Here is an 8,097-nt window from a genome sequence, read left to right as displayed (position 1 = left end):
AATAAGAAAATATTTTAAGCCCAAAAATATTTTCTTTGTAGAAGTTTTTCATTCGAAAAAGAAAACAAATCAAATCAAAATTCAAAAAAAAAAAAAAAATTCTACCCTTTTTAGAAGTATTTTTCCCAAAAATTCAAAAAAGAAAATCCAAAATTAAGAGGCAATATCCAGAATTCAAAAATATTTTCTTTATTATTTAGAAAAAGAGAAAACAAATGAAAATTCAAACAAAAATATTTTCTTTTTACTTTTAAAATTCCCAAGGTTCAAATCAAAAGCAAATGAAAGCAAATAAAATTTCCAAAGTTCAAAACAAAATAAAAATCAAAAAATATATTTCCTTTCTTCTTTTAAAATATTTCTTTCAAAAATTCCTTCCAAAAAAAAGTTAGTTTATTTACTACATTCTCGATCTTCCCGAACTACGCAAGATCTGATTCATGCGACGTCATGATACGTAGGCAATCCCCATCGGATTCGATCATAGCCATAAAATTAATTGAGTGAAAAATAAACTGAAAAAAGAGAAAAACAAAATTGAGTGAAAAAGAAAGAAAAGAGTGAAAAAATAAAAAAAATAAAAAAGAAAAGGGAAAAACAGACCGACAAAAAATAAAATAAAAATAAACGAGTGACAAAACAAAAAGAGAAAAAGAGAGTGCCAAAAATAAAAGAACGACAGAAACAAAATGAGAAAAAAATCAAGAGTGATTAAAGAGAGTCAGAAATGAAAGAAAAGAGGTACAGACTGAAAAAGGGTTCGTTAAGGCCGGGATGAAACATGCAACCATTCAAACACATGGTAGAAGCGTTTAACTCTTTAGGTGCATTGCATCCCAACGTGCGATTTTCTATCTGTTAAGCGTCTCAAAACTAACAAGGTTGTTGGGTGTGCAAATCAGCCAGGTTCTATTCAGGTGGTTGGTTTTGTTGGTAATATGGCTTCCCATCCTTAATTCACAAGAACCAAAGGAAAGGTTCCTATGGCCTCCGAAAATCATCTACCAATTATCGATCATGAGGATAGCCTAGCACCGGCTATTCCACAACCAGAATCAGCAGCTGCTGAAGAGAATAGGATGTTGCGTCTCCGCATAATGGAAATGTGGGACGCCTGGTCTAATGGTAGGGAACCTCCAAGTAAAGTCCCTGGGTTCCCCGAGTTGATCCCGATATTAGGTGCGACTACCAACATCCATGTGCCCAACCCGCTCATCCCATGCGGAAACTCTCGAATGCCGTCAAATGGCCCCCGAATGCCTTACGTGGTTCACCCCCAGGCGCCAAATTCAAGGGCACCGCCAGCAATGTTCGTTGCGGCACCGGTCTGTACCACAACACAACCAACTATACCACGACCGTATGTTGAGCCTCCAATGTTCACCTTTCAGGGTCCATAATTTCAACCAGAAATAACATATGTGACCCCATGCTTATTTACTCAACATCCGCAGTGTGACTTCTCGGTTTTGCAAGAAACGGTTGTCAAGAATCCCGAGCAAGAGGAAATGACTCAGAAGATGAAGAGCCTGGAACAGAGCCTGAAAAACATGCAAGGTCTGAGTGGCCAAAAGAGTGTCTCTTACTCTGACCTGTGTATGCTTCCCCATGTTCACTTGCCGGTTGGTTTCAAAACGCCAAAATTTGAAATGTACGACGGGCACGGAGACTCGATCGCTCATCTAAAATGATATTGTAACCAGTTGATGGGTACTGGTGGAAAACAAGAGCTGCTAATGGCCTATTTTGGAGAAAGCCTCACTGGAATCGCTTTTGAGTGGTATATGGATCAAGATATTACCCATTGGCATGTGTGGGATGATATGTCTCGTGATTTTGTCCGCCAATTCCAATATAATGTGGACATCCCTCCCGACAGGAACTCTTTGGCCATTTTGAAAAAGAAAACCGCGGAAAGCTTCCGCGAATATCCTGTCAAATGGCGTGAGCAAGCTGCCAGGGTAAAGCCTCCGATGGACGAAGCCGAAATGGTTGTGGTCTTTCTATATGCCCAAGAGGCAGACTACTTCCAGAACATGATGTCCGCTATGGGTAGGCCATTTGCTGAGGTTATCAAAATTAGGGAGTTGGTAGAAAAGGGGTTAAAAACGGGACGAATCTTGAGTCATGCTGCCTTTAAGGCCACATCACAGGCCGTTCAGAGTGGTTCAGAGGGTTTGATGAACAGAAGTTGGAGAGATGAGAAATTTGATCCGGCACTGAAGGCCATTGTAGCCATTGTCGAGACAGAAGAAAAGCCAAAAAACGGTCGCCAAGCCTAAAAGTTCCCCATCAAACTGGAGTCTCGGTAGCCAGTCTTGCTATCCTTTCTGCGTTCAGATTATCTCAAGGTGTGATCCGGATATTTTACTTTAGTGTCTTACTTTCCGATGTAAACCCTTCTATATTTAAAAAAACAAAAAAAAATCAAATGAAATTAATATTCATTGTCCAGGAATGTCTCTTTTCTTAATTTTGTCACTTCTCTTATTCTTTTTTCAGTTCTGTTAGATGCAGATTTCAATAACATGACATGCTTGCGGACTTCATGCCCCGATCCTAAAACACTGTTAGACTTTGAAATAATGAATCAAGAATCAGAATGCAATGAAGATAGGTTTAAGGAAATATAACAAATAATTGGAACAACGAAAGGAAAATTGGCTCCAGATTGGAAAGATCCATACATGGTAATGAGAGTACTGCAAAAAGAGAGCGTTCTACCCAGGAAACATCAAAAGAAATGTCCTTGAAATAACTGTTAACGCAGGTGCAGTCAAAAGGTATTATGTTTGATCCTCTATATAGCATAAATTCTCCGATTGGAATGACGAAGGCTTTCTTTCTCGCTATCCAAACCCTATTAACCCTTTTCCCAACCCTTTGAGCTGATTACTTTTCTTTGATTACCCTCTTTGGAACCTGAAAGTATTATGAAAAAAAAAAGAAACAAAAAAAAAAGACAAAGAAAATGAAATGAAAAATGAAAGAAAAGCTAAAAGAAAGAGAAAACAAAACAAAACAGAAGAAAAAGCAAAAGAAAAGAAAAACAAAAGAAATAAAAAAAAACAAAAGTTCCTTGAACTACGTTCGACTTGATTCCGAAAGGATACGTAGGCAGCCTCTTTCCGGGGTTCAGTTACACCAAAACAGAATTCCACATTTCCCCAAAAGTGAAACTGGGGTAGAAGTTATAATGGTTCAGCGATGGTTTCGCCCGAAAGGTTCTAAAGTTGTAACTCAATCCAAATCCTTTTTATCCCAAATCCTTTTCAAGTCCTTCCGACCGATCGACAAAGATCTCCAAATTAGAGGATACAGATACTTGGATCTGATACAACAAAATGAGAGAAATAAAATGAGAGAGTCTCATCGGTGAAAACCCTCACGGGCACCGTAAGGCGATGGTAAGTAGAGAAATTGAAAATGAGAGAGTCTTGTTAGTAAAAACTCGCAAAGAGCACTATAAGGCTATGGGGAGAAGAGAAATAAGAGAGGTCAGCTGGTGAAAACTCGCAAAGAGAGCCATTGATCGAAAAGATGATCCTTACAGCCATCAGCCTCAACAGAGTCCTAGCAAGGTTTCTCGGTTTCGAGGCAAAAGTTGTGATGAATTTCTGAGAGTTGGACAGTTTGCACAGATCAGGCATCCAGTCCAAGAGGCATGTCATGTTTGTTGAAGTCCGCATGTACTCCAGATAAGTCCTTCTTTCCTTTCCCCGAAAGGGACACATCTTGTCTAATTCATTATCCATTCCATTGTCTGTTTTTCTTTGAATCCCTTTCGGTCTAACTCTGTTCCGAAACTAAGACAAAGAAAGGATGGCATGACTGATTTACAGGATTATCGCTTGATACGAGCTAACATGCAAAAAGGCACCCAGTCTCAGTAGGAGCATCAAGTTGACCCCGACTGGCCTTGGCGGCCAATGCTTCAAAATCAAAACTCTTGGAAGGAGAAAATCAAATTGAAGTGCCTATAAAGGCAAATGAAGTTGAAAAGGTTGAGTCTCACGTGGCTAACCGTCTCGGCAAGGTTTGAAAAGCCAAGGTACCCCTAATGCTCTGAAATTAAAATTGGAAGAAAAAAGCCAGAAATGAAAGGCCTACAAAGGCAAAATAAAGTCGAAAAAGGTTGAGTCCCACGTGGCTAACTGTCTTGGCAAAGTTTGAGGAGCCAAAAGTTCCCCGATGCTCTGAAGTTACAAATTGAAAATAAAAGGTCAGAAGTGAAAGGCCTATATAAAAAAAAAAATAATAATAAAAAAAAAAAGTTGAGTCCCACGCGACAAACCGTCATGGCAAAGTCTGGAAAAGCCAGAGGTTCTTCGGGGCCAGAGTTGAAATCGGTCTTCAAGAAAAAACCAGTTGCCAGTTGAGATCTTCATCTAAGAAGCCGGGTCGAGATCAAGCGACTGAAACGCCCAAGGCCACAAAACTAACCACTATTTCAAACTGACAAATTGTTCTTTGTTTGAAAAACAGGAAACAAGTGTAATTAAAAGTAACCTTGCAAGAAGCAAGTGCAACCAAAAAGAAACTGCGCAAGGGCTAGAAACAACTTTGCAGCAACAACCCAAAAAGGGAAGTCTCCTCATAAATTCTTTCTCGCATTTACTCATTCTCTGAAATAGAAATAAGAAATGATGATGAAAATGATGAAAAGAGAGAGAAAAAAAGAAGAAAGAAAACAAAGAAAATTCAAAATTATGGGAGTATAGGGTCTCTAATCCCTAACTGCTTTTTTCCAACATAGGGTATCCACTCCCTAGTTGATACCGGCATAACCTGATGCCAACATAGGGTCTCCACTCCCTAGTTGATGCCAATATAGGGTCTCCACTCCCTAGTTGATGCCAGCATAACCTGATGCCAACATAGGGTCCCCACTCCCTAGTAGATATACTTATAGGGTCTCCACTCCCTAGTTGATGCCAGCATAACCTGATGCCAATATAGGGTCCCCACTCCCTAGTTGATGCCAATATAGGGTCTCCACTCCTTAGTTGATGCCAACATAACCTGATGCCAACATAACCTGATGCCAACATAGGGTCCCCACTCCCTAGTTGATGCCAATATAGGGTCTCCACTCCCTAGTTGATGCCAGCATAACCTGATGCCAACATAACCTGATGCCAACATAGGGTCCACACTCCCTAGTTGATGCTAATATAGGGTCTCCACTCCCTAGTTGATGCCAGCATAACCTGATGCTAACATAGGGTCTCCACTTCCTAGTTGATGATGTCAATATAGGGTCTCCACTCCCTAGTTGATGCCAGCATAACCTGATGTCAACATAGGGCCTCCAATCCCTAGTTGATGATTTTCCAACATAGGGTCTCCATTCCCTAGTTGATGCCAGCATAACCTGATGCCAACATAGTGTCTCCACTCCCTAGTTGATGATTTTTCAATGTAGGGTCTCCACTCCCTAGTTGATGCCAGCATAACCTGATGCCCACATAGGGTCTCCACTCTATAATTAATAATTTTCCAGCATAGGGTTTCCATTCCCTAATTGATGCCAGCATAACCTAATGCCAGCATAACCTGATGCCAACATAGGGTCTCCACTCCCTAGTTGATGCCAATATAGGGTCTCCACTCCCTAATTGATGCTAGCATAACCCAATGCCAACATATGGCCTCCACTCCCTTGTTGATGCCAGCATAACCTGATGCCAACATAGGGTCTCCACTCCCTAGTTGATCATTTTCCAGCGTAGGGTCTCCACTCCCTAGTTGATGCCAGCATAACCTGATTCCAACATAGGGTCTCCACTCCCTAGTTGGTGCCAGCATAACTTGATTCCAACATAGGGTCTCCACTCCCTAGTTGATGCCAATATAGGGTCTCCACTCCCTAGTTGATACCTGCATAACCTGATGCCAACATAGGGTCTCCACTCCCTAGTTGATGATTTTCCAACGTAGGGTCTCCACTCCCTAATTGATGCCAGCATAACTTAATGCCAACATAGGGTCTCCACTCCCTAATTGATGCCAATATAGGGGCTCCACTCCCTAGTTGTTTCCAGCATAACCTGATGCCAGCATCGGATCTCCAATCCCTAGTTGATGATTTTCCAATATAGGGTCTCCACTCCCTAGTTGATGCCAGCATAACCTGATGCTAACATAGGGTCTCCACTCCCTAGTTGATGATTTTCCAACATAGGGTCTCCACTCCCTAGTTGATGCCAGCATAACCTGATGCCAACTTAGGGTGTCCACTCCCTAGTTGATGATTTTCCAACATAGGGTCTCCACTCCCTAGTTGATGCTAGCATAACCTGATACCAATATAGGGTCTCCACTCCCTAGTTGATGATTTTACAACGTAGGGTCTCCACTCCCTAGTTGGTTCCAGCATAACTTGATTCCAACATAGGGTCTCCACTCCCTAGTTGATGCCAATATAGGGTCTCCACTCCCTAGTTGATACTTGCATAACCTGATGCCAACATAGGGTCTCCACTCCCTAGTTGATGATTTTCCAACGTAGGGTCTCCACTCCCTAATTGATGCCAGCATAACTTAATGCCAACATAGGGTCTCCACTCCCTAATTGATGCCAATATAGGGGCTCCACTCCCTAGTTGATGCCAGCATAACCTGATGCCAGCATCGGGTCTCCAATCCTTAGTTGATTTTATTTTAGACATAAGGTCTCCACTCCCTAGTCTACATTTCCTCTGGGTACACCACTCCTGCCCATTTTATCACTTTCAATAATGAAGGAGTATAGAATTTCATTACAATAACTCACGAAACTTTTCTAGTGAAAACTGGTGCAGAAAATTTTGTTCGTTTGTTTTGATGCCTGAGCAGGTTATACCTCGAGGCGCAGGATTCGAGATGACCAAAAGAAGAAGTCTTAGTCCAGAATAAAAGAAGGAAAAGGAAAGAGTTGAAACAAAATGTAGAGGCGGAGAAAAGATGTGGACTACTCAAAACATGAATCAATCCACAAGCTTGTCCCGAACTAATCAGATGAAGCTGAAGAAGATGAATCTGCACCTGCAGCTAGCAAGCATCAAAGTTCACATCAAGAGTCTACATGAAGAACCATTCAAGACTCAAGATCAAGCTTCAGAAGACTTATAGATAGGAATCTTGTAACTCATAGCTGATAGGTCTGTTTAGTTCCTTTAGATTTTGATTTTGATATAATAACAGGACCACAGACTGGAGCCATGGCGGAACCTCGCTCGACTCTCTCATCCTCTCCACATATTCCATCACTTCATTCACTTCTGAACTACATGTGGCCTGATTCCTTTATAGCCAAGGATATGTAGGCAGCTCAGATATCAGGGCTCGGTCACAATCTTTTGTCCATCGTTGTTTCGTTTTGAATAAGCGTCGGGTCATAAATCAATTACGTTGCTTATTATTCTTTGCTCCGAAACTCTTCGTGTTTCCAAGCAAAGAGGGGCAGCTGTAAGCACATAATTTTTGACCCGCACAACTTTTAAAAGTAGTATTTACTTATTTTCATTTTAATAGGATTTCAGTCAACTTTTAATTTTAATTCCAAAAAAACATAAGTTTAAAAATACAAAAATAATTTTATAATACTTCTCCTATTAATTAGTATATTTTGGTAGTATTTTTATTTTTGTTCAATAAGAAAGAATTGAATTTGGGTCAATTGGGAGCTCATTTTTGAATTTTAGTGGCCCAGCAAGACAAAGGCCCATTTTTTCCAACCCATTAGCCCAATCTCCACTTAAGTGCAAGATTTAATCTTAGCCATCAATTCTCCTCCAATCTAATGGCCCATGTCAATTCTTACACCCATATTTAAACCCAATTATAACCAAACCCTAACCTACCTTTTTCATTTTAGAGCTCACCCCAAATCCCTACACTTCCTAGATTTTCAGCCGCAACACACACCCATATAAACAGACACACACATAAAGAACACTGAAAATTAGCCACACACCAGATTTTCAAACTTCTTCGCTGCCGGAAACCAGCCAGCTCTCGCCATTTCCATGGCTGCCGCAGCCGGAGGTGATGACCGGCGACGGCCATGACTGTCGCTGCTGCACCTGGCCGTTGTTTTTGTCTTTTCCCCCCCTC

At 41.0% G+C, this 8,097-nt stretch overlaps 1 long non-coding RNA gene across 1 annotated transcript; it reads right to left on the bottom strand.

The window, feature by feature from the left end:
* Positions 1–4,907: 4,907 nt before the first annotated feature.
* LOC142175497 (uncharacterized) lies at positions 4,908–6,327 on the bottom strand. The gene is made up of 3 exons (XR_012704605.1): positions 6,134–6,327; positions 5,039–5,116; positions 4,908–4,944 (listed from the first exon to the last, which is right to left on the bottom strand). It is a non-coding gene; the product is annotated as an uncharacterized LOC142175497 (long non-coding RNA).
* Positions 6,328–8,097: the final 1,770 nt, after the last annotated feature.

Source organism: Nicotiana tabacum, chromosome 21 (assembly GCF_000715075.1).
Source record: "Nicotiana tabacum cultivar K326 chromosome 21, ASM71507v2, whole genome shotgun sequence".
NCBI classification, from domain to species: Eukaryota; Viridiplantae; Streptophyta; class Magnoliopsida; order Solanales; family Solanaceae; genus Nicotiana; species Nicotiana tabacum.
Note: the sequence above shows the minus strand (reverse complement) of the source record. Positions and strands in the feature narration are given on the sequence as shown.